Source organism: Pelodiscus sinensis, chromosome 3, assembly GCF_049634645.1.
Source record: "Pelodiscus sinensis isolate JC-2024 chromosome 3, ASM4963464v1, whole genome shotgun sequence".
Lineage (NCBI taxonomy): Eukaryota > Metazoa > Chordata > Testudines > Trionychidae > Pelodiscus > Pelodiscus sinensis.
In genome coordinates, this window is record NC_134713.1 from 113130422 (window position 1) to 113157199 (window position 26778).

Here is a 26778-nt window from a genome sequence, read left to right on the forward strand (position 1 = left end):
ATAAATGCAGGGCAGTGGAAAATCATGGGTGTGGAAGCCTGATGTTAGGGATCAGGACATGGGTGGTCTGGCCTGGTGGCTAGCATGGTATTCAGGAACCCAAGCTCATTGTGCAGATACAGGGTCAGGAGCTAGATATCTGAGCAAAAAAGGCAGAGCCACGGTCAGACAGAAAATGGGGTCAGTGCTTGGACAGAAGCCAAAGAGCCAAAGCCTAGGGATGGAGCCGTCAGAAAGCAGGCGATAGAGTTCAGGGACCAGAACAAGAGTTGGGCCAGGAACAGGGCAGGGTTGAAGTCAGGAACCAAGAACGAGTCAGAAACAAGCCAGTGCACAACTTTTTGCACAATTTCCGGTGGGTCTTTCTGGATCAAATAATGTACTTAGCCCAGTCAGGTCCCTGTAGGTGGTACCTTTAGTGGAGTGTAAGGCCTTAGGTCTCTTAATTCTCCAGTCACTAGCACAGCCATCAGGTGAAGTTATGGATGTGGCAGTGCCCCATCAATCCTTCCAGCTCCAGCAAAGAATATGGGCCAGATTCTTATTAGGCTTCCACTCTGACAGAGTAAAGGGGCCTTAAAATGGATGTAATTTCCTTTTACTATTAAATCTTCTTACATAGATATGGTGGTCTGAAAGGGCCTTACTGTAAAATAGAATCTGCCTGCTAGTCTGTACCACCGTTCCCTTAAAACATTCACACGGAACCATGTTTTGTTCACATTAGTTGTAAAAACAAACTTGTGCTACAACATGGATGCCCCCAACCATAGCAGACAACTGTCCTAGCACAAGATTCATTTGGGGGCATGGATAGCACCCTCAGTGCAGTGCATTAGGCTTTCTCAACATTTCAGCTAAGCTTGCATCTTCATTCTTTCCTGTGATTTCTACTTCTTCTCTTCACAAGGCTCTTATTTATATTGAGGTTTTTTTAAATCGCCCCATCCCCTCCCCATACACTTTATTGGTCTGTGTTTATTGTGTCCCTCTTGCTTTCAGCCCCAGTCTACAGAGGATAAGGGTCTGTTACACTATGAGCTAATAATCCAAACCTTGTATCTATGCTTTTACCTCTAGAGAACCCTGGATCAATTTCCTACTACATCAGCCTGAGTAATGGCTATGCATCTCAATCAGTTCCCAAGTGCATTAGCCCAGATTGTGGTTTTGCCTTAGTACTGACACAGATTTTTAAGTTACAATAATCTTAGCTGTTACTTGTACAAATAATAAGCAAAAATAAGCACAGAAGAAGGTTTCTTTTTTTTAAAGTTGCTAGTCATCTTTCATATCACAGTACAAATGTTCGATCCTTGGTTCATCAGATTCAAGGCAGGTTGGATACCCCATAGTTATGCTGCTGTAGAAATCTAGTGTTTCGCCCTGATTCATGTTTAGCTCAAGTGGGATTTTTAGACGATAAAGACTTGTGCTAGCCTCTTCTGACTGAGATGAGCTTAGCAAAGCTATGGTTCACATAGATGCTGAGGCATGCATGGGTGCACATGCAGCATATCCACTCTGCTTTTAATAAAGAAATGGCATAGAACCTAACTGCATAGTTTTTCTGTTTTAGAGCTGAGAAAATTATTGCTGAATATTATTCATTACTGATCTGTGTCAGAATCTGATGGAGTGTGAAGTTATTGGGACCAGTGATGAGAGTGGTCTGAATATTTCCTTGACTTTGGTTTTATATGATGCCTTTATAGAGTTCTATTATTAATTCTTTGGAACCTTAAAACTTTCAGTAAATGGCTTTCCTTCCCACAGAACTAATATATAGAGGCACGTGACAACAAATAACTTACAATAAAGCAATTTAAAAGAAGGGTGGTTTTACCACAGGATTTGAATTATGGCCAGCAATAGCATTACAGCTATGAAGGATAGCAACATGCAATGCTTTCCATTTGCATTTTATAGAAACAGAGAAATGGATTTTGTCTTTGTTATTTTAAGATGTACTTTTTGATATTCCAGTGAATAAGCTTCGTTTTTGAAAGCAGCTGCTAAGAGAGGGGGAAATGATATTGAGCTGACATATCCAGTAATTTTAGTCTTAGCAACCTTAGCTTGTGGGACATCCCAATCTTTTCTGATCTATGAGAGGTCCCCAGTATGAAAGGAAAGCAGGGATAGTTGATTTTCTTTCTTGAGTTAATGATGAAGTTTGAATTCATGCTTTCTGACTTTATGGCCTGAGAAGTTTTTGGCAGTTTCTATGGAAAGTTGAACGTGCACTTGAAGTACAGATGAAATGGAAAGGCATAAACATGGGAATCTTAGTTGCATAAAAAATCTTTAATGCAACATTACAGGATAAAATAGTCATTTTTACATATTTTTGGACACCAAAACCCAGATCCAAATATTTGAAAGTTCAGGCACATTCATTTTGGGAGTATTTCTGGCTGTATATTTAGGATTGCCAGATGGCTTCAACAAAAATACTGGACACACTTGACATTATATCACAATCTACATTACATCTTATTTAGAAAATACTGGACATTTATATTTTCTCATTTATATTTTTTCAATTTGTTTCCTAAACAGAAAGCTCAAATACTGGACTGTCCGGTTCAAAACCAGACACCTGGCAACCCTATGTATATTTGGCTGACAAATCCCCAGACCAGAACATCCCTAGTAGTGAGGGAGTTTGGATCCAGACCCATTCTTAACTTCAAAAGTTTCTTGCATTACATCTGTTTTTTATTATCTTAGTGTATTGTTAGCGATGCATGCTTTATAATGTATTAGCTTACTAAGTAGCTTTTTATCTTGTAGCTAACTAGCTAGCAAGATAGAACTGATGTCAACCACTCAGAAGAATGTGGTGGTTGCTACAGTCCTATAGCTGAGCTCTTCATTAGAGCCCTGACATTGGGATGGCAGGAACGTCTTAGTTTTAGTCTACTCACTCTGTGCCCCAAACCAGCATCCAGAGGAATGGGCTCCTATTTTAGCTTGTGAAACTGTGCTACAAGAAATCAAGAGGACAAGAGTTTGGCAAGATTTGAAAAAGGCTTAGCTGTTTATATGGCTATTAAAACATCCACAGGTACATAATGTAGGATAAAAATAGGGATATAAATCATCTTACTTTAGGGCAGTGGTTTTCAACCTGTGGACTACTGAGAGGCCACATATTGTGACTAAGATTTCCAAAGGGGTCTGTACTGCCATTGGCAAAACTTTAGGATCTGCCACTGCGTTAGGGCATAACCCAACCACTAATTGAAAAGGTTAGAAAGAAACTGTGTACAAGCAGAAGGCTGTCCTGAGTACCATGAACTTCCAGAAACCCACTCAGCATGCCCCACCAGATTAGTCGTATAAAAAGTTTTCTGAGTACTTTGAGCATATAGGGCCTCATTACCTATTCTGTTCATGCTCTGTGGTGCAACTTGGATTGACTATTCTTGAAAGAAAGGTTAGGGTTAGACGCAGTGTGGCCATTCTTCTGTTCTTTTAGTCATCAAAAATTAGATGAAATGGTACATCTTTTTTCTTAACTCATATTTTAAGAATGAGGTCATGAATTTTCAGCAGAAAATAACAATAATAGCAGAAGGTGGTATGTTCCTGGCCTTGAAAGCATATTTTCTGTCATGATGGGTCTTATCATGTGCATCTGCACCTACAGTACCGAGCTTTTCCCATAGAAATAGATTGGTGAACTTTAGTACAAATATTTCAGCTGTCAGCATATGCTTTGATATATTTTTGCCAGGGGATAAAAAGCATCCCGTGGCACGTTTTTCATGGCAGTATTTATGTATTCTTTCACTACTCATTATATTGAACAATACTGCTATTTGTTGTACTGCATAGTACTGTCATCATTTCTTCCATGCCAGGAGAACGTGTAGGATCTAGGATAAATTTCAGTAGCTTGACATCTCTAACAATCTTCTTTTTCTGTATTGTTGTGCGTGTGTTCTTTTGGGGGCAAGTAACCTGTTTATATGTTTTGCTAAACTCTCCTCTTGCACTGGTGTAATGCCATGAATGCTGAGTTACACATGTATGAATAATAATAGGGTTTTTCAAACAAATCCATCTTTTTCCTGTTGTTTATATGATTCATCACAGAGAGAAGGGCTGCCAAAGAGCATGGGGTACCGTTAAGTTTGTGTACAGCAGCAACAGATCAACACAAAAATTTGAGAGGCAGTAGAGCTTGCTTATGAAAATGATGTCCTTAATTGCTCAACAGTGCTTGTGGGCTGATGACTTAGAGATGGAAGGATTTTCTCTTATAATGGCATGGTTTCAGATATGACTTCATTTTAAGCTGTCAGAAACATACACCTTTACCCATTTTTCTCTTGACAACTAGCCCGAAGTCTAAGACTGTGACTATGACAACAAGAACAATTTTGAGACTCTGAGGCTTTGTCTACGCTTAAAAGTTTAAAGGGCAGCTTCAGCAGAGCTTTAAATTGAAAGTGTGGCCATGGCACAAGCACTAGGAGAGAGCTCTACCAGCACTGGATGTAAACCACTTCCATGCGGGGGATAGCTAACAGTACTGTGAGGATGGCTCCCACACTGGCACTTTATGATTCACACTGATGCTTTACAGCTCTGTAACTTGCTGCGCTCAAGGGGGTGTGTGTGTTTTTTCACATCCTTGAGCCAGAAAATTCCAGTGCGCTAAAGTACCATTGTAGAAGTAGCCAAAGGATTACTGTGGCCTCAGTCTCTACTTTGCATGCATTACCTCAGATGTGCTGCTTAGGTTTTTCAAGCTGTTATGAGTTGACATTTGCACTGTTTATGTAGTTGAACATCCACTGCAGCCAAGGAATGTGGAATTGTTAACCACTCAGAAAAGTCTGAAAATCATGTGAGACCTACCAAACAAAAAAGCCAATTAACCTGTGGAATGGTGCAACCTGGCCCAGAATGTAGAGACATTGGGGGGGGGGGGGCTCCTCCAGTGGCACAGTGGATACGGTACCTGCTGCCAGAGGTACAGGGTTCAAGCTCTATCCCCGCCTCAGGAAATCATTTAAAAAAATGTGGGTACATCTGTCACATTCTGGGGTGCAATGCAGACTAGTGAGAGACTGTGTCTCCACTAGCCCCATAATCCTGGGTATTTTACAGTACTTTGTTGTTATAGCTCCCAACCTGGGCCACTCATCAACAGCTTACCACGTGCCTCCTAAGGGACTGTTTATAGCTACTGCCCTAGTCCAACAAATCTGACCTCAGTAGCCTGTCAGCAACACTCTGGTCACACTTTGGCTTCCACCAGCCTTGGTTACTACGTGCAGAGTAACCCCCAATCTAGTCCTCATCCAGATTTTTTTCCCCAAAAAAGGTGTTCTGCATTGTACAGCCCTTTCCTGGGCAGTTCTGATATTAACTTTTTAAACTGTAGATGCAAAACTGTTCAGTTTAAGCACAGCAGCGGATTAATTTAGATTAAAAATAAAATAAGTTCATTTAACTACAAAGACTGAGGTTTTAAGTCAGTACAAGTATAAGGTATCAAAGATAGAAATAGTTACTAGAGAACTAAAAATAAAATGTTTCCTATTAGCTAAAACTTAACAAACTAGATTTGGCATAAGGTAAAATCTTTAACATGTGTTTCCAGCAACATGGCTGACCAAATTCTCAGGTCAGGATCTCTCCCACACCTATCCTGAGACTCAAAGAGCTGGTTTCTTTGTTTTTAAAGGTGAGAGAAGAATTGGGTGTTTTTTGCCCCTCACTTTTATATCCAGTCGCCCTCTGAATGCATTTTCCTGAGTGTTAACCTTAAATAAAAACTATTACAGCTGAGAGAAAGAAGACTTGGAGTCTGGTGGTGAAAGAACGTCCAGGCTGTTGTTTGCTAAAATGCAGGTCCATCTTTTGCTGTCCAACTGCCTTGCCAAAGAATGGTCACTTGGACAGACTATTGCCCATTAACTTTGATACCTGACTGGAGGCATCTGCTTGTCTTGTGTCTTTGAGAAACTGCTTTACCCAGTCACCAGACTTTTCTGATGAGGTGAAATGATAAAATATGTTTATGTTCATAACTCGCAATACACATTTTGAGCATATATCACACAAGAATATTAATAATCAGTGTTAATTTGTAAATGATATCTCACAAGGCACAAAGATTATTGCAATAATGTGTAGGATATGAATATGAGGATACTTATGGTCACATCATTATGAATGAGGATAAACATTTTCTCACTATTGAGGATGTGAGAGAGAGAAACAACAGTTATTTTCCAGTCAGACTTAGTGTATCTGAGTCACTGATCTGATCAAATTATTCATGTCCATATTTATTACAGTTTTGCAGGAAAACATTTATATTCACCATCTTTCTTGGCATAAAGGTTTTCATTAATAACTCATGAATTCATCAGTTTGTTCACCTGTTTGTAACACCCCTTGAACGTCCTGATGCTAAGCACAATGCAAAGACTCCTATTGTCATCCACGTGTTTTGAATTAGACCTTAAATGCCTTAGATCAGAGGACCCTTTCCCAATGTTTACATATCTAGGAAGGTTTAATCAGGAAACAATGATTGGAAGAATAGGTCTATTTACAATTTAAAGTTACTCAGGAGTTGCTGATTTGACCAGTTTTAAAGCCTTTGGGCCTAATTCTGCTTCTGAATCTGAACTGTTCAACCTGAATTTTCATTAGGTTCACAGAATATAGATAAAGGCAGAATTTGGCCCTTTCTGAATGAGGAGTCATACATTTTCAGTACAGTAAAAGTTCTGTTATCTGGCATGTTGGGGAAATGAGGGGTGCTGATAAATAGAATAGTCTAGTTTACTGAGAGTTATGCTTTGCCAATGGAATACCAATTTTTAAAGTATTAGATAGAATACAGTAAAATGAATAATGTGTAGAATAGTATACAGGTACTCACTCACCAATCTAGTAGTAGTATTGCACTGCAGAGGTGTTGGTTTCTTGGAACACTTAGAGGTATAGAAAATGTTACTAATATACAGTAGGTTACCTTATGACAGTGGTTTTCAAACTGGTTTGAAACAGCTTTAAGCACAAAATTCTGGCTGGTGCATCTTTACCAATGGTAAGGTAAAGGTCCTTTCTGCTTTCAGAAAGGGTGGCTGGCAAAGTACACTGAGGCACATTACTTTGCATAAAGCTACATTTTAGCTACATGGCTACAAAACGCCTTTGGAACTGAAATCCCTTTGAATGGGATTTAGGTGCCTAGCTCTTATGCGCTTGAAAAATCCCTACCTAAGTAATTTTATAAAATGTCCGGGAGATGAAGGTGACTATAGAAGTGCAAAGATTTTGTTTTTGTCTTTGGAAGATAAATATGGAGGGAAGGAATCTAACAGTAAAGAAAAAAAGATGTTGAGAGAAGGCTAGATAGGAGACAAATGGGATCTGATGAAGAAGAAAAGAACCTAGATTAAGAGAGACCAGAGCACCAAGTGAGCTGAGAACAGACAGTGCGAGCTCTCTGGGATAGAAGTGCCAGTATCCTGCAGCCAGGGTAATCCTGAAGCAAAACAATTTTTGCTAGAAGCAAAAGAACATTAATTAGAGAGCTAATTTTAGGGGATCTGTCTAGGCAAGGGAAGGCTTGAGTGAGCACTTGGATACAGATTTAAAAATAAGTACAGTTGCAATAGCATTCTTTTAAGTAATTGGATTTTTTAATTATTTTCAAACTTTAGTATTGCAAAATGTTCATATTTTTCCAATTATTGTTTAGCGCTTAAATTGGGGATTGGAGAATAATTAAAGTATGCATGTCAGCCACACTACATTCTTCAGTACATTTTACTCCATTGTCTCTAGCTAAAGTATATTTCTGTGTGGAAAAGTTAAAGTTCTAAAGGGCTTTGCTAATTTTTAATACTGTGTGCCCATCTTTTTGTCCCTTAGGAAATAGTTCATGTGCTATGGATTGTATCTGATTTCATGTTTCATTCTAAGTTAAACTGGTGGTAAATCAAATTGCCTACTGTAGTTCTTGGAGATTTGAAACAGTGGCTTGATGTAAACCATATGTTTTGGAACTGGGGTAATGTAACCAGCAAAAAGTACAGCAGAGAACCACAGTGGAATGAGCCACCCAATTTTCAGAGTTGAAAGCCCACCTGGTAAGTTTAACTGAAATAAAAGGATGGATTGTTTTGGGGGTTTTTGTTCTAATTGGATTTGAAGGAGCAATGTTAGTGATTATGCTCCGTTGTCTTATCTCACACCAGAATGCATTTGAGTTACAGAGTAAATTGTGCACCATACAGGTGGTTGTATTATATAGTTAGGCATTAGAGAACATCTCTATGGTCTTCTGAAGAAAATGGAAGGACTTTGAGTGGTCTATGGATCAGACCCTGAATCAAAAGATTAAAAATATATTTTGTGATAGACATTTTGAGTGCTTTTAAGATACACTGAATGCAGAAGATGTCTTGACCCTCAACTGGTGATCATCAATTAAAAATGCACACATAAACAATTCTGTACAAATATGGCAAAACGTGTTTTTGACTTTGTGCTGCAGATTCCTTAAGTCCAGGTCTCTTTGTAGGCTGTTTCTTAGAAGAGAATAAAGTGTGTACAAGTGTAGCAGTAAAAGATGAGAAGCCAAACTTCTTTCTTTTCCCAACTGTAAAGGTTCCTTTCCCTAATTCAGGAACTGAATGAATTAAGGCTAGTGATCCTGGATCCATAATGGTAAAACCATTTAATGGACCCATGACAGGTATTTTTTTCTCACTTGGCTCATCATGTATCCAATGAGGTGCAATCTGCCAAGTGCTTTGTGCTTTCATCATACATGAATTCCCTGATGATCATTTAATTTATATCCCCATTGTTAAATTTGTTTCACAAGGGTTTAGTTTGTTTCATTTGATACATGTCTTTTGTAGCTGCTGGGCTTGATAGAACACTGCAGCTTGCCTCGTAACTGTGAGCATCCGTCAATCACTGTTACTCTGTGCTTCATAATCATCTCTGTCTACATATTTATTGTTATCCTGGTGGTGGAATTGCTATATTATACTCAAAGACAGTGTTCCCGATGACTGTTCTAATGTGACTAAAACGTACCTTCTTGTAGCTACAGATGAGACAAACTAAGGGTGTGTCTAGACTACAGGGTTTTTTCAAAAAAAAAGTGACCTTTAAAAAAAAAAAAAAAAAAAAAAAAAAACCTTCCCCTGCATCTAGACTGCTATCGCGTTCTTTCGAAATTAAATTGAAAGAACACAGTGGTTTTTTCAACCGCGGTAAACCTCATTTTATGAGGAAGAACGCCTTTTTTCAGAAGTGCTCTTTCGAAAAAAGGTATTATTGAATGCAAACAGGGTTTTTATGAAAGAGAGCATCCAGACTGCCTGAGTGCTCTCTTTTGAAAAAGCGGCTTGCAGTCTAGACGTAGCCTAATACAGTCCACAAAGCAATAGCTTTAAAAGGGAAACATGTTCTACTGAAGACTTACTAGAACAGCAGGCTGTGTAACCAAATGTATAAAACAGATGTCTTCCGTTTCTGCTATATATTTGATTCCACATGAGTGTACAGGCAGTCCCCGGGTTACGTACAAGATAGGGACTGTAGGTTTGTTCTTAAGTTGAATCTGTATGTAAGTCGGAACTGGCGTCCAGATTCAGACACTGCTGAAACTGACCGCCAGTTCTGACTTACATACAGAATCAACTTAAGAACCCCAGGCGTCCCCAAGTCAGCTGCTGCTGAAACTGATCAGCAGCTGATTCCAGCGCTGGTCAGTAGTCAGCGCTGGTCAGTTTCAGCAGAAGCTGACTTGGGGACACCTGGGGCAGAGCAGCTGGGGTGCTACTGGACCAACCCAGCAGCACCCCATCTGCTCTGCCCCAGACGTCCTGATTCAGCCGCTGCTGAAACTGACCAGCAGCGGCTGAATCAGGACCTGGGGCAGAGCAGCTGGGGTGCTGCCGGGTTGGTCCAGTAGTGCCCACGGGCGCTGCAGGACCAATCGGCAGCGCCCCAGCTGCTCTGCCCCAGAGTCCAAAACAAAAGCCTGGTCTGCTGGGGGGGGGGGAGCAACTAGCTGCGCCCCCCCCCCCCAGCAGACCAGGGACACGGGGAGCGCAGCGGCAGCGGGGTGCCGCGCCTCTGAGGCTTTGCTCTGGCAAAGCCTCTGAGGCGCGGGACCCCCCGCGGCTGCGGCTTCAGTTAGGGTGCCTGTGGTCTACTGGGGACCGTCCCCAGCAGACCACAGGCACCGGGACCCAAGCGGCAGCAGCGGGCGGGTTCCTGCGCTTCTGAGGCTTTGCCAGAGCAAAGCCTCAGAGGCGCGGGGAACCGCCGCTGCTGCCGCTCCAGTCTGGGTGCCTGTGGTCTGCTGGGGACGGTCCCCAGTAGACCACAGGCACCCTGACTGAAGCCGCAGCCGCGGGGGGGTCCCGCGGGGGGGTCCCGCGCCTCTGAGGCTTTGCCAGAGCAAAGCCTCAGAGGCGCGGGGAACCGCCGCTGCTGCCGCTTTGACTGAAGCGGCAGCAGCGGCGGTTCCCCGCGCCTCTGAGGCTTTGCTCTGGCAAAGCCTCAGAGGCGCGGGACCCCCCCGCGGCTGCGGCTTCAGTCCGGGTGCCTGTGGTCTGCTGGGGACCGTCCCCAGCAGACCACAGGCACCGGCACCCAAGTGGCAGCAGCAGCGGTTCCGCGCTTCCGAGGCTTTGCTCTGGCAAAGCCTCAGAAGCGCGGGAACCCGCCCGGTGCCCCTGGTCTGCTGGAGACGGTCTCCAGCAGACCAGGGGCACCAGAGCAGCTTACGAACGGGGCTTTCTCGCCCCGACTTCTGGGGCGAGAAAGCTCCGTTCGTAAGTGCGGATCCGACGTAAGTCGGATCCGCGTAAGTCGGGGACTGCCTGTACTTGTTTGTTTTGATGTCAGCCAGCAATGTTGTTTTGTTGATGAGAAAAATGCTCAGTTTTTTTTTTAATGCTTTGTCTTGTGTCCATGAACTGCTTTCTCCCACATCCATGCACAAGCAATTGCCTCATCATTGTAGTCCACTGGCTCACTGGAAGAATATTTGCACTTAACCAGCTGGCATCTCAGGAGATGCTTTATATTTTGGGGGGCTCTGCTGCAGTCACAAGTATTGGGGCCATAGATGTAGCCCCACTTGATCGTCATGTCTATAGACCAGCCAACTCCAGTGCCACGCCTATTAAGGCAACAACACAAAGTCCGGGGCTGTTCAGTGTCCCCTGATAAGTGCTTAGTTGGTGGTATGTGGAGAAGGACCCTTCACATGGTAGTCCCTGTCAGCCTTAATGGTTGTGCATTTGCTAAATATCCCATATTGATGCTTTTTAATGCATAAAACATTTGAATATACAAAGGTACTAGCAGACTTATGCAATTGATCACCAGATCAGGAAAAAGACACGGTGCACAAGGTTAAAGGAGATGGAAAAGATAACTAGACCTTACAAAGCATTAATAGCAGGTAATATCACCTTGTGTGGGTAGTTGACCCTATGTGACATTAGGAGTAAGTTGGGAAAAGCATTTTTTTTAATACCTTAATCAATTGGAGTTCAACTTCTAAGTGATACACAGGAGGCGTTAGTTCAAGACATACCACTAGCTATAGTTGCTCCACTTAATAACAGTGATCACAACATAATTATTTTCAGTGTGAGATGTGGATTCTATCAAAACAAGCATTCTGACACTATGCTTTAGAAAGGGAAAAGGGTAGAAAAAGGAAGCTGATCAAAAAGAACCTACAATATAAAGTGAAGAAATTAAAATCCTTAGATTCTCTCTCATAATACCACAATAAGGGGACAGCTAATTAAATTGAAATACAGTATGTTCAAAACTGATAAAAAGAAATAGCTTTTTCCCCCACAATGCAACATTTAATTTGTGGACCTCATTGACACTAGATATCACTGAATCTAAGAATTTAGTAGTTGTTCAAAATGCATAAGACATACAGGTTGTGTCCAGACTCAGGGGTTTTTTCAGGAAAAGTAGCCTTTTCCTGAAAAAACTTCCCCTGCGTCCAGACTCAAGCCGCGATCTTTCGAAATTAATTCGAAAGAACGCGGCTTTTCTTTCGATGGCGGTAAACCTCAATTTACGAGGAAGAACGCCTTCCTTCGAAAGTTCCTCTTTCGAAAGAAGGCGTTCTTCAATGTAAATAGGGCGTCTTCGAAAGAGAGCATCCAGACTCACTGGATGCTTTCTTTTGAAAAAGCAAGCTGCTTTTTCGAAATTTCTCCGTGCAGTCTAGACGCTCTCTTTCGAAAGAGGCTCTTTCGAAAGAAGCCTGCAGTCTAGACATAGCCTTATATAAATAACTAGATTATATATAGTCAGTGTTACTAAGGTCCTTAATTCAAATGTTTTGTTTTTCTTCATTTAAATAATTGCTTGGGGGGTGGGACTGGGGATGAGAGATTAATATGCAGGCTGCCCCAGCCCTCTCTCACTGCAGCAGCTTGGGGCTAGGTGAGAAGTGTCTCTCCATGGCTGCAGCCACTGCAAAGGGCACCGCCGGGGGGGGATGAATGTCCACCAACTAGAGAACGGACAGACACACACAAACAGACAAACTCTCTGAAATATATAGTAGATAGATTGTCCCTTTCTCCATCCCCTATTCTCCCCCCCCCCCCCTCCTGCTGTTCCAATGGGGTTTTAGCTGTCCTGGTCCCTATCTCCAGCCCCTTGGTCATTTTACAGTATTACTCTAGATACTTGAACAAATGGACTCACGGCTGGATGGGCATGGAGACAGATGCACAAACTCTCTCAAATATATAGTAGATAAGTTCAACAGTTACAACAGATAACGTAAATTAAGTAAATTGTTATAATTCAGGGTATAAAATAACTGCTTTGGGTTACAAGAAAACTTTCCCCCCTAAATAGGTTATTCTGTAAGAGTCTATTACATGGATTCTTCTGCCTTTACCTTAAGCCAATGGTGCTCAACCTTTTTTAATTCGCGACTCCCAGGTCCGGGAAACTTTTGGTTGAGGAACAACAACAACAAAAAAAGGCGCCGGAAACATTTTCTTGCAGCCCCTTTAATTTCAAGTGCCGGTCCGCTGCCCTGCCACTCCTCTCACCCCCAAAATAGTGGGCCGGCTCAGCATTGCAACCCCCAGGAAGACAATGGCAGGTTGCGACCCATGGGTTGCACACCGCTGCCTTAAGCTACCAGGTCTGGTCACAGTTGGAGACAAGATAGTAGAAGAGAGCGAACACTGTTCTGGTTTCTGTAATCTTGTAAGTGGTTTGAGTTCTTACAATTTCTGTGCAAAATTAACACTGATTTTGAGTTTTCTGCTAATGTATTATTGAAGCATTCCTGTGAAGAGTTTGCAGATTTTTCTTGTGGGCCTTGAAATGTTTCTTAATAATCATAGTTTGGTATTAGTGAGGGTTGTTTTTTTTTTTTTTTTTTTTTGGAAAGAGGGGTCATACTGAAGGAGAGGTAAATACAAAAGAACACAATGCATGAATTTTGTTTCTAGTCAAATTCTATTTGAGTATAGCTGATAAGCTGTGAGCAGCGTACTCCTCATAGTAGGTGATGAAAGAGGAATGTGATATCTACAATTTTAAATATATCCAGATGCATTTTTATCAAGTAAAAATATTTTGAGCATATGTGGTATATTCATGGCATATGGAGAAGTTAGACTAAAAACATACAATTCTTTCTGGAAGGTTGCAACATAGCATAGTTTTTAAAACCCAGCACCTTAACAGACAAGAACCCCCCCAAAGAGAGGGAAAGCAAAGTGGCACAATGTTGCTGTGGGCTGGCTCTTTGTAGCTCAAGTTTTGCTAGACCCATTCACCATTTTCCCCCTACAAAACTCTCTCACTTGCAAGCAGAACCAGGAGAACCCCTGAGAAATCAAAGTGATAGCTTATAGTTTTAACACCATTTTCAAAACACCACAGTATATAGACATTTCCTTTGAGGCCCTCAAATTACTGCATAAGTGTTAATAAATACAACAAAGCCACATAATTCCTTTGAGAGATACTACTATTACCCATCTGTAAAATGAGGCAAATATTATTGTACCATCTCCCAACTTTCCAAGTGGTTAAATTGGAACGTGGTGCCATTCAGGTTTGGCCTATCTGTCCTCCTGATGGAGACAGAGGGGCAGATTGGCCAAATTTGATTGGCTTTGTAACCTAGCCCACAGGATATCAGTGCCACTCAGGTTTATCTCATTTGCTCCTCTGCAGACTGATCTGGAGAGGGAGTCATGCCAAACTGCAGTGATACTGTGACTCATGCACCAGTTTGCAGCTTCACACAGTTTGGGGGCCCTCTCAAATAGGGAGCCTGTGCCAAACAGCCCATGACCCCCAAGCTTCATATTCTGGTTGAAGATGGGTGTTCCCAGAAAATCTGGGACTGTTGGGAAGTCTGTAGCTACAGTAAGGTTAAGGACCAAATCCATTTCCCTCTTCCGCAGATCCCCAAGTCCTGAAATGCAACAGAATGCATGAATGATTTGCCCCAAATCCCACCTAGGACAGGTGCTTAGATACTACAGTGATAAATTGGGTGGCATGTCCAGAATGAAAATGCAGCAGCCATGACTTGTAAGCCCCTCTCTGTAAACTACACATCCTCCCTCCCATTTATGTAATTGTTTTTACATTCCAGTAAACTCAGCACGTACTCTATAAAGTTTGAAGACCTTTGGATAAACACATTCACTGTATTTACTTAAAAATACCGTCAGAGTCCAGGCTGACAGAGTACATCAGTACTGTCTGGTACCAATATATTTCCTTGAGACACTAATTTATTTCCTAGTTTTTTAAATCACACATCCAAATCACTATATGGTTGCTTATGACCTGACTCTGCCTCCCTGTCTGACACTAATAGTACCTTACTCCTCCAGTAACTTCACTGGTTTCATGAGTAACGATTATTTGTAAAATAAGTTCTTGTTTAGTTCTGCTCTCTCATTCATATAAATATACACACTTCTAGGGTTGCCAGATGGTTTCAACAAAAATACTGGACACGCTTGACATTATATCACAATCTACATGACATCTTATTTAGAAAATACCGGACATTTCTATTTTCTCAATTTGTTTCCTGAACAGAAAGCTCAAATACTGAACTGTCCGGTTCAAAACCAGACACCTGGTAACCCTATATACTTCATCTTAATTTGTATAGGTATTCTGTTGAGAGTACAAAACTGTAAGGTGAAGTAAAGTTGTAGGTATGTATTTTTGAGTAGGTTCTACTTTTCTAGAATGTTAGAATTTTAAAAATTAACTATAGAAAAGGAACAAAATACAGGACTATGTAGCACTTTAAAGGCTAACAAGATGGTTTATTAGCCCATGAAAGCTCATCATCTAATAAACCATCTTGTTAGTCTTTAAAGTGCTACATAGTCCTGTATTTTTTTGAGCTACACCAGACTAACACGGCTACATTTCTATCACTATAGAAAAGGAAGACATTCGGGGTTACCTATGCTCCTTAGGGAGACCTATTCTTATGGTAGCCTTATAATCCCTTTATTTGTACTTATGGGGAAGTGAAGATTGTCTCCTCTGCCACTCCCCTGACTCCATGCAGGAGTACCGCAGAGTGAAGCGCACACCGCAATTTGTGTATCTTTTCCCACTTTTCTTCTGAAAGAGGATTTTCCAACATTTGGCCCGTCTGCATGGGGCCAAATGTCAGGAAAAAACCCTCTTTCAGAACATCCCTTCTTCCTTGCAGAACGAGGTTTACAGGGATGCTGAAAAAATACGTTTGCTTTTCCGAAATTTTTTTCTGCCTTGAACATGGCAGAGCTTTTCCAGGATACCTGCGGTATCCTGAAAAACCTCTGCAGTGTAGACATAGCCTCACCCTGTGATGTCTGAGAGGCTTATTGGGGGGGCTATGGTGCTGGGGGAAGGCGCAAACAGTCACCTGTAAGCTTTAGGTTTTCTAACCCCTTCACCCAAACCTTAGAAGGTGTGTGCGGCCTTGCCATGATCCTAGGAGGTTCAAGTCCCCTTTATAAGCTCTAGCAGGACCTCTGGAATCCGCCCCATAAGTCACCTACTCCTGAGCCTTAAGAGGTTCATCAGCTTTAGCGAGCTCCTAATAAGCCCATATTTACTCATTGTGCTGAGTGTAAATGTATTTTATTATAATTGCTCAGAGCTCTGAGCCCTGGATAGGTACCTTTACAACTGAGACTAAAGGAAATATTAGCTCTCACTCCCAGCCTTTGTAGAGTGTAACATTACAAAGCCCCTGAGCGAGAACTCTCATCTTTGGCCGAGGAGGATTCAGGCCCTGAACCTGCTGCTCCACATGGAGGTGGATCTTTGCATTCTTTGCATGGTGAGATCTGTTGTTGCCATGCATGGAGATGGCTCTTTTCATCTTCTGAGAACATAGGTGTTGGAACCAAGGGTGCTGGGGTGTGTTCCCGCAACTCCTGGTTTAGTTTCCATTCTGTACAGGCAGTCCCCGAGTTACGTCGGATCTGCAGTTACGAACGGGGCCCGTCTCCCTGGTCTCCAGCAGACCAGGGAGAGGAAGCAACGCGTCTGGGCTGTCCACTGCCCGTGTGTTCCGTGGCTTTGCTCCCCGTCCCCCTGGTCTGCATACCAGGGAGATGGGGAGCAAAGCAGAGCAAAGGCGCGGAGCCCAGGGCAGCAGGACAGCCACGGAGCATCTGGGCTGTCCCGCTGCCCCCGTGCTCCGCGGCTTTGCTCCGGACGCCTGTGGTACAGCAGCTGGGGTGCTGCCGGTTGGTCCCGTAGCGCCGCTCTGGGCGCTACTGGACCAACCCGGCAGCACCCCAGCTGCTCTGACCCAGGTGTCCTGATTCAGCCACTGCTGGTCAGTTTCAGCAGCGGCTGAATCAGGACGCCTGGGGCAGAGCAGCTTGGGTGCTGCTGGGTTGGTCCAGTAGCGCCGAGGAGCTGCGGCGCTACTGGACCAACCCAGCAGCACCCCAGTTGCTCTGCCCCAGGCGTCCCCAAGTCAGCCGCTGCTGAAACTGACTAGTGACTGACTACAGGAAGCCCCTGCCCCGGGCTTCCTGGAATCAGCCGCTGATCAGTTTCAGCAACAGCTGACTTGGGGATGCCTGGGGTTCTTAAGTTGAATCTGTATGTAAGTCAGAACTGGCGTCCAGATTCAGCCGCTGTTGAAACTGATCACTTTCAGCAGCGGCTGAATCTGGACGCCAGTTCCGACTTACATACAGATTCAACTTAAGAACAAACCTACATTCCCTATCTTGTACGTAACCCGGGGACTGCCTGTACAAGGTTTGCAGGATGGTTCAATGATTCTTAGCACTCCTGCTACACAAATTGTTCCAGCACCCATCTCTGAGAGTGTGAGACAATAGTTTAGCCATGGAAGAAACCCAAAGGGAGAAAGAACATCATTAATAGAACAAGGATAAAAAATACAAAACGGGATAGCAATCTAGATACCATAAAAGCTCAATTAACTGGCATTTCTAATATTTCCCAATACAAATCTTCAGTCTAGTAACTAGGTCTAGTATAATGCCCAGTGCATTTTACAGTGCATATTCTGCACTCTGCTTTTATGCAAAAGAGGCAGAAGATAAGCAAGGAAGCTGAAATCAGGGATTTATTTAAAAAAAAGCAGATTTCAGAATATGTCAAAGGGTCATCACAGCTTCAGCCCAATCTCTTACATCTACAATAACCCATTGCAAGACCCTGAAGTGCCTTCTGAATCAGAAAAGAAAGAGTAAATTATATTCAGTACAGTTTCAGCGTTAAGTGTATTTTCAGTGATCTGGGTATATGCCATGCACAGCCCATAGTGATATGTTGTGTCATAAGGTAGCCTACTGTATAGAAAACGTTACCTGTATACACCTAAGTGCTCCATGAAGCCAATCACTCTGCAGTACAGAACTACTACTGGATGGGTGAGATCTGTATACTATTTTATTTCATTCATTTTACCATATTCTAATTCTTTGAAACTTGGCATTCCATTGGTATAGCATAACTCTCAGTAGACCAGACTATTCAATTAACCAGAACCCACCATTTCTCCAACATGCTGGATAACAGAATTTACTGAATGTATGGCTCAACCCAAACACCACCAAAATCCCTGGGAATCTTTCCATTGACTATGGTGGGTTTTGGATCCAGCCGTTAAGGAAGAGGTGGGATATTATTAACCTAAAAGCAATTCTGTTGTTGCTAAGTAATAATGCATGCACTGAACATATTTCTTCCTTGAGCTTGAAAATGTCCCTTTGCCATTGTACTTAGCACTCATTGGGCTCTTCAAAGAGAGTTTTGAACACTTCTGCAAATCCTGTCAATTTAAAAAATGTATTCTGGATGCCAGGTAACCTTCTCTAAAGACTTATAATGAATGGTTTCACATGAAACAGACACTTCTGCTGGCTACTGGTACACTGCCGAAAATTCTTGGCTCTGGCCCGGTGAATTATGTCTCACTTTCCATTGTGTTATGCTGACAGCTAAAGAATTATATTCCCTATTAGCACATTTACCCAACATTGCTCAGGTCCTTAACTCAATTAATTTTTGGTTTTTGGAAAATAAAATGAAAATGTATGTGCATATTTCATTTAAATCATTGCTCTGGGGTGGGGCTGAGGATGGAGGGCTCAATATGCAGGCTTCTCTCTCACCGCAGCACCTTGGGGCCAGGTGAGAAGCTGCTGCAACTCCAACAGGCACAGCTGGAAGCGGGGTGCATGTCCCCCGACTGGCGCAGATCCAGGTTTGTCTGTCCCCTGTGCTTCCCAGCTAGAGTGAGGAATTCAGCAAACTCTGCACTTTCTGAGGAAGGGGAACAGCCAGCAATGTCCCCCAGTGAATCAGGAAGGGGCGGCGGGTGTGAAGCTCAGGAATGGGAGAGTTCCCAGGGAACCCCTTTCAGCTGCTGGATGATTGTCTCTTTTCTGTGTGGTTTGCTCAGAAGCAGTCCCATTCCAGACAAATCCCCATTTTTCTGGCACAACCAAACTCTTACCTTGCTGTAAGTTATGATAAGAGGAAGGTGTATACCAAATTTGCCAGGTAACCTCCTCTACGGATTTGTAACGGTGGAGTTCTTGAACAAACAGGCAAACTCTCTTAAATACAGAGTAGATTTGCTACAGACAAGCAGAAGTGCAGAGAAACTGCTTCTTTTGACATATAGGCAGTCCCCGGGTTACGTACAAGATAGGGACTGTAGGTTTGTTCTTAAGTTGAATCTGTATGTAAGTTGGAACTGGCGTCCAGATTCAGCCGCTGCTGAAATTGACCAGCAGCTGACTACAGGAAGCCCGAGGCAGAGTTGCTCTGCCCCGGGCTTCCTGGAATCAGCCGCTGATCAGTTTCAACAGGCTGAATCTGGACGCCAGTTCCAACTTACATACAGGTTCAACTTAAGAACTCTGCCTCGGGCTTCCTGTAGTCAGCCGCTGGTCAGTTTCAGCAGCGGCTGACTTGGGGACGCCTGGGGCAGAGCAGCTGGGGTGCTGCTGGATTGCTCCAGTAGCGCCGCTCCTCGGCGCTACTGAACCAACCCAGCAGCACCCCAGCTGCTCTGCCCCAAGCGTCCTGATTCATCCACTGCTGAAATTGACCAGCAGCGGCTGACTCAGGACGCCTGGGGCAGAGCAGCTGGGGTGCTGCCGGGTTGGTCCAGTAGCGCCCAGAGCGGCGCTGCGGGACCAACCGGCAGTGCCCCAGATGCTCTACCACAGGCGTCTGGAGAAAAGCCTAGTCTGCTGGGGGGGGGGCGCACTAGCTGGGCCCTCCCCCCCCCCCCCAGCAGACCAGGGAGACGCGGGCGGCGGGACCGAGACGTGCCGCAGTCCCGCCACCCTGGTCCTCCGCGGCTTTGCTCCCCGTCTCCCTGGTCTGCTGGGGGGAGCCCCCCCAGCAGACCAGGGAGCCGCGGAGCACGCGGGCAGCGGGACAGCTCAGACGTGCCGCGGCTGTCCCGCTGCCGGCGTCCTCCGCGGCTTTGCTCCCCGTCTCCCTGGTCTGCTGGGGGGGGGGGGGGGGGACCCTGATCCAGCAGACCAAGGAGACGCGGAGCAGTTTTTCTCGCCCCGGAGGACGCGGGCGGCGGGACCGTGGCGTATCTGGGCGTCCCACCGCTCCCGTCCTCTGGGGCGAGAAAAGCCCCGTTCGTAACTGCGGATCCGACATAAGTCGGATCCGCGTAACTCGGGGATTGCCTGAACTTGAATACAATAGACAAAGGAATTATTATAGGGAGCTTGCCTCAACATTTTTAACTAATTGATAAGGTCTCAAAAGAGGAACTACAGAATCTAAACAAATGTATCAGAAAGCTTCCCTTGGCATTTGGTGCAAGATTTGTCCCAGAGTCCATATAAGCAAATCTTAGAACATTGCTCTTTGAAGAGCAAGGAGAAGATACCTACTCCATTTGTCTCTTTGAGGTAAAATTGAATGAGAGTCTGGATTAAAGCCTTCTTTCTTGTGGCCATATTCTGATACACTTATGGTACGTCTACACTTGCACCCTAGTTTGAAGTAGGGATGCAAATGTAGGGGACCGAAATTGCTAATGAAGCGGGGATTCCAATATCCCACGCTTCATTAGCATAATCTTGCCTGCGTGCTATTCCGATCGCCATCTGATTTGAACCAGGAAGTCCGCTCCGGGCTGCGTTAGTTCGAATCAAACCCCTTGGTTCGAACTAATGTTACTCCGCAAAAAATGAGAAGCGCACTTCCTGATTCGAATCAGCTGGCGATCGGATTAGCGCACGGGTGAGATTATGCTAATGAAGCATGGGATATTTAAATCCCCGCTTCATTAGCAATTTCAGTTGCCTACATTTGCATCCCTAATTCGAACTAGGGTGCAAGTGTAGATGTACCCTTACTCGTGTTCTTACACCATGAGAGGTCCTACTGATTATTTGAGGAATAAATAGGTACCTAATTTAAGTAAGGCACCAGGATCTTGTCCTTATTTGTGGCTGTAAATAGGATATGTTAGGCCTGGTACTCCTCTGCTTTGTATCAGTCACTGGCACAAATAGGGTTGCCAGGTATCTGGTTTTGAATGGGACAGTCCAGTATTTGAGCTTTCTGTTCTGGAAACAAATTGAGAAAATATAAATGAGAAAATAGAAATGTCTGATATTTTCTAAATAAGATGTAATATAAATTGTGATGTATTGTCATGTGTGTCAGGTATTTTTCTTCCTCCGGCAACCCTAGGCACTAAACTTGTGAGAGTAACAGAAGAATCAGTTCCAGTGAAGGATTATTCAAGAGATAGTACTGTCAATAGGGCAATTGTAGAAATTAGCTAATAAATTTAGGTGCACGCTTTCCTCTCTCTCTCTCTCTCTCTCTCTCGTCAGTATAAGTATCCAGTGCTGTTGCAGCCACAGAACGAAGGGGATAAAAATAAGCAGGGGTGAGGATAAATCTCAGAGGGCCACATCACCATTGTTTGAACTGGCACACCTTTTCCAGGAAATAGCTGTGTTCCTGTAACTGTGGCCCTGATCCAGCTCTCACTGAAGTCAATGAAAATGCTTCCATTGGTTCAATGGGACTTGGATCATGCAGGCCCTAAGCTGCCATTTCTTAAAAAAGTTTCCGTCCCATAAATATTTCACCAAGGTGATATAGTGAATTAAGCCTTGGTCTGAAAACAACTTTTCTTGGTATTTTATTTCCCATCTGCTGATGTGGCGCTGGACTCGTTACAAAGGCTGAGGATGATTGATTGGGTATGCACCAAGAGAACGGTGGTCTAATCTGATCCATTTCCATGGGCTGGTAGGCCCTGAAGGCCTTGTTTTCTTTTAATTTCTGGGAATAGCAGTAGTCTTCATCCCCCTTTTTCTCTTCAATAGCAGATTGATGGCAACATTTGAGTTGTACATATCAATGAGAAGTTTTTATGTGCTTGTACTTGGCTGGTCCACTTTCTCCTCTTTCAGATAGGCTGTGCTTCCTAATCTGTGCATTTCGCCTTGAATGCAATTTTAAAATGGCATATCTGAGTTATGCCAGCACTTAAAAAAGATGTATGAAATGAACTGCCTCTTGAAAGCTGTAGAGATCCAAGTGAAAAATAATAAACAGTGCAAGACACATGCTAATGATGAGTTACAGTACTGTATTTGTTGCTAACATTTATTATTTAGGAACGTATGTCATAGAAAAGGCTGCGATGCTTTTCCTCACCATTACTGAAGATTGTTCAGATAGCAGCTCTCCTGCACTCAGGAGTGGAGTATTAGGGGCTCCTGGTTGTGACTCTGAGGTTGAAGTTCTGGCCCTGTTAACCTCAAAGGAAGTTTTTACCATTGACTTCTATGGGGCCAGCATCTCACCTGATTCTCTGTGACAGGGGCTCTACTTGTATTCCCCAAGCTGTAAAATGGGACTATCTACAGCTGTGGTTTTCAAACTATTGGTCACAACCTGGTACTGGCATGTCAGACATTGGGTTTCATTGCTACAGGGTGATCAGCAGGGCTGTCCTTAGGATTTATGGTGCCCTAGGCAGGATTATTAAACTGGTGCCCCATGCCCACACATCTTAACCCCTACCCCTTACCAAGAGTCTCCCATATCTCTGCCCTGGCTTCAGCCCTGCAATCTTATACTCCTGCCCTAACTCCCTGCACCAAACCCTGTGCCCTCAGCCCCCTACCTCCTGCCTTCGCTCTAGCACCCTTCAACCCCTACCCTGAGTTTCCCCAACTCTCCCAGCCCCCTGCCCTCACTCCTGTACCCCCACCCCTTTTTATTCTAGCAAAAGACAGAAAACTTGCAAATATTGTCCACCAAAAAACTATATCTGATGTTTTAATCCCTTTCCTTCTGATATTAATACAAACTTCCTTTTCCCCTTCCATTTTTGAAAAATTCTATCATATAATTAAAACATGTACATTTTCCTTTTATTTTGTAACCTCTCCCCCTCTCCACTCCCCCCCCCCCCAAAAAAAATTACCACTTAAAGATCCAGATACGCTCATAGGAACATAAATATGTAATCACAACAAGCATAATATCTCCTTCCGAAGAGAGTGAGAGGAGGGGAAGCCTCCTCCTCGTTCGTGTGTCGCCGGGAGCCTGCGCAGGACAGGCAGTGCCCCGTGATCTGCAAGTGCCGGGGTCAGTCCTACTCTGCGCCAGCCGATTTGCTCACACACACCCCTTCCCGGCCGGCCAGTTCTCCCCCACTTCCCCTCTTGATCTTCTCTGGCCAGTCCCCCTGTACTGCCCCCCAGCTCTGCTTCCTGCCGGCCTGTTCCTCTTCCTGATCTCCCCTGGCCAGTGCTGCTTCTCCCCTCTCAGCTGTTCTGTGGCATTTAAACACGCTTCGCATATGCTCCCTTGGCCCTACACAGTGCCCCGGCCGGTGCCGGGGAATTTAAAGTGCTGGTGCCGGGCTCAGGCTGTGGCGCGCCAGCACCCCGCGTATCGGCTGCCAGCCAGCCCTTCGGCAGACAGCTTGCCGGGCCAGTCCGCCCCGCCTCAGTTAGCATGCAGCCAGCCCCCCCATCCCCTCCAGTACCTCCCCCAACTCCTCCTCCCCCTAGCACCTGGAGAGGGGTTCTCCATGGGGGAGGGGGAAGGGGGGGATGCTCCGTGGGGGGAGGGGAGAAGAAAGGATACTGCCCAGCCAGCCTGCCTCACCTTACGCTAGGGGGGAGAGTCACACAGGTGAGTTCCTTCCCTCACCCCTACGCCCTCCCCTTCCCAGAGACCCCAGCAGCCAATCCCCTCCCACAGACTGTGCTGCAGGCAGCGCGTTTGGCTCTCTCTAGGACCCAGCAGCCCTGCTGTTGCCTGCTCACTGCTTCCCATTTCTCCCGGCAGAATGGTGCCCCAGAAATACTGGTGCCCTATGCAACTGTGCACTCTGTGTATGCCTAAGGATGGCCCTGGTGATCAGTTGGGGTGCTGAGGCAGGCTTCCTACTTGTCCTGGCACTGCTGACTGCACTGTTCCCCAGAAGCAGCCAGCAGAAGGCCCAGCTCCTAGGTGAGGGCGAGGGACAGAAGAGCACGCAGGCCTCCGTGCATTGCTCTTGCCCTGAGCACTAGCTCCGTACTCCAATTGGCTAGAACCTGCTGCTGTCTGCTTTTGGGGCGCTGACTGGTTTGTGGTGCCAGGACAGCCTGCCTTGGCACCCCTGCTGCACTGCTAATCAGGAGCTGCTCGAGGTAACCCCCTCCTGCCCCAACCCTTATCCACCCCCAAAGCTGAAGCTCTCTTCCTCAGCTCCACTCAGAGCTGACACTTTAGCCAATTGTGTTGGGTTTCGGGTATCCATAATTTTCTTCAACTGGGTCATGGGAAAAACAGTTTGAAAACCCCCCATCTGTAGGATTGTTGCGAATACTGATACTTTGTAATGGGCTCTCCAAATGCTAAGTGTTTTCCATAAGCATTTTCAGGGGTGAGAGGAGGCAAAGCCAGTAGGCATTGAGATTGTGCACACTTTTAAAAGGAGTTAACTTTAAAGGTATCTGTAGAAGAATGAGAGATTAAATTTGGTGGGATTTTTCTCTCATTTATTGATACATTTTGCTGTGATACAATGATTGCACTTCTGTATCCTTCTGGTTATTCAGAGGATCTAATCCACTTTAAACCTTGTTCTAGAGACCCAACCTACTTTCAGCAGAAGCAGGTCTTTGATGTCACTCTTTACTAATTGGGGAGGAGTTTTTCCAGTGTGAAAATACATTTCCTTATCCTGTCACTGAGTCCTCTGAGTCTCTGCAGCATAGGCGACATGAGAGTGGGACCAGGTAAATCAGGTCTCCTGCATAGCAGTGCAGAACATTAAGAATATAAGAACAGCCATACTGGGTCAGACCAAATATCCCTCTAGCCCGCTATCCTGTCTTACAACAGTGGCCAGTGCAAGGTACCCCACAAGGAATGAACAGAACAGGTAAATCATCAAGTGATCCAACTCCTTTCACCCATTCCCAGCTTCTGGCAGAGCCTAGTGACACCATCCTTGCCCATGCTGGCTAATAGCCATTAATGGACCTATCCTCCATGAATGTACAGGCAGTCCCCGGGTTACATGGATCCGACTTACATCGGATCCCTACTTACAAACGGGGTGAGGCAACCCCGCACTAGCTGCTTCCCCCCAGCAGACCAGGGAGATGCGAAGCTAGCGCCCCCCCCCCCCCCAGCAGACCAGGGAGATGCAGAGCGGCTTTTCTCAGCAGACACCTCAGCTTGAGAATAAAGGACTGAGGGAAGTGAGGTGTGGGAGAATAAAACTGAGCTCTGGAGAAATGTTTGGCTAGAGTTTCCCCTACAATATGTACCAGTTCCGACTTACGTACAAATTCAACTTAAGAACAAACCTACAGTCCCTATCTTGTACGTAACCCGGGGACTGCCTGTATATAGCTTTTTGAATCCTGCTAAAGTCCTGGCCTTTACAACATCCTCTGGCAAGGAGTTTCACAGATTGACTGTGTGTTGTCTGAACAAATACTTCGTTTTGTTTGTTTTAAATGTGCTACCTATTAATTTCATTTGATGACCTCTACTTCTTGTGTTATGAGAACAAGTAAATAACTCTTCCTTATTTACTTTCTCCACCCTCGTCATGACTTTAGAGACCTCTATCATATTGCCCCTTAGTCTATTTTCCAAACTGAAATGTCCCAATCTTAAACTCTTATATGGCAGCCGTTCCATACCCCTAATCATTTTGTTGCCCTTTTTTCCAATGCTAAGATATCTTTTTTGAGATGAGGCAACTACATCTGCACTCAGTATTCAAGATGTGGATGTACTATACATTTATATAGAGGCAACACAATATTCTCTGTCTTATTCTCTATCCCTTTTTTGATGATTCCTAACATTCTGTTTGCTTTTTGACTGCTGCTGCACATTGAGTGAATGTTATCAGAGAACTATCCACAAGAAGATATAGAAATGTCAATGTGGAGAATTATCCACATTGCTACCTGGTAGAAAGTGGTAAATTTTCATAGACATATTTTTGTACAAGAACAGCTGAACATATCTTTGACTCTGCTGTTATAGAGGTAGAGTTAATATTTAAGAGCGTTTGAAATCCAGCTAGTACTTGTTGCATTAGTATCTGATCCAATAGAAATATCATTTACTGTTTCAGAGATCCCCGCATGTCTGGTGCCCTGTCATGGCAGTTGCAATTGACTGCAATCCTGTTGTTCTTTTGTCTCTAGTGCTGAACTCTGCTGGGCAGGTTGTAGGATGTTTTTGGTGGTATTCTCCTCAGTTCTGGATTATGATCCTTCTTGCAAGATGTCAATGCATGAATTTGGCAGCTTTTGAGTTGTGGTGCAAGCTACATCTATCTTGTCTAGCTGTTAAACTAGAGGGTAATTGACCACACTTAGGAAGCAGAGAGGAGCTTGTTAAACCAACAGGGATTTACTGTTGGAGGGTGATGAGTGAATCAAGCAGTTTGTTTGGTCTTTAATATTAGTCATTTCAACTTTTGCACAAGTGCCCTGGTCCCATATGATGGGCACATAATCAATAGATCTTATTTGATAGCTGAAACTTTCTATTTTAGTGAATAAAATATCTATTATCCATTCTATACAATATAGACAGCCATTTATTTCTTATTGTTTTGCAAACCTAAAATGACAATATTTTTGTCAGCAGATGTTTACAGACCTTTCTAATGAGTGTTTGCATTCAGTGTGTAATGGGCCCATTATTACTAAA

At 44.2% G+C, this 26778-nt stretch overlaps 1 protein-coding gene across 2 annotated transcripts in view; it reads left to right on the forward strand.

Moving 5' to 3' along the window:
* FNDC1 (fibronectin type III domain containing 1) overlaps nt 1–26778 on the forward strand; it is a 129275-nt gene that overhangs the window by 18652 nt on the left and 83845 nt on the right. The gene's annotated exons all lie outside the window — the stretch shown is intronic.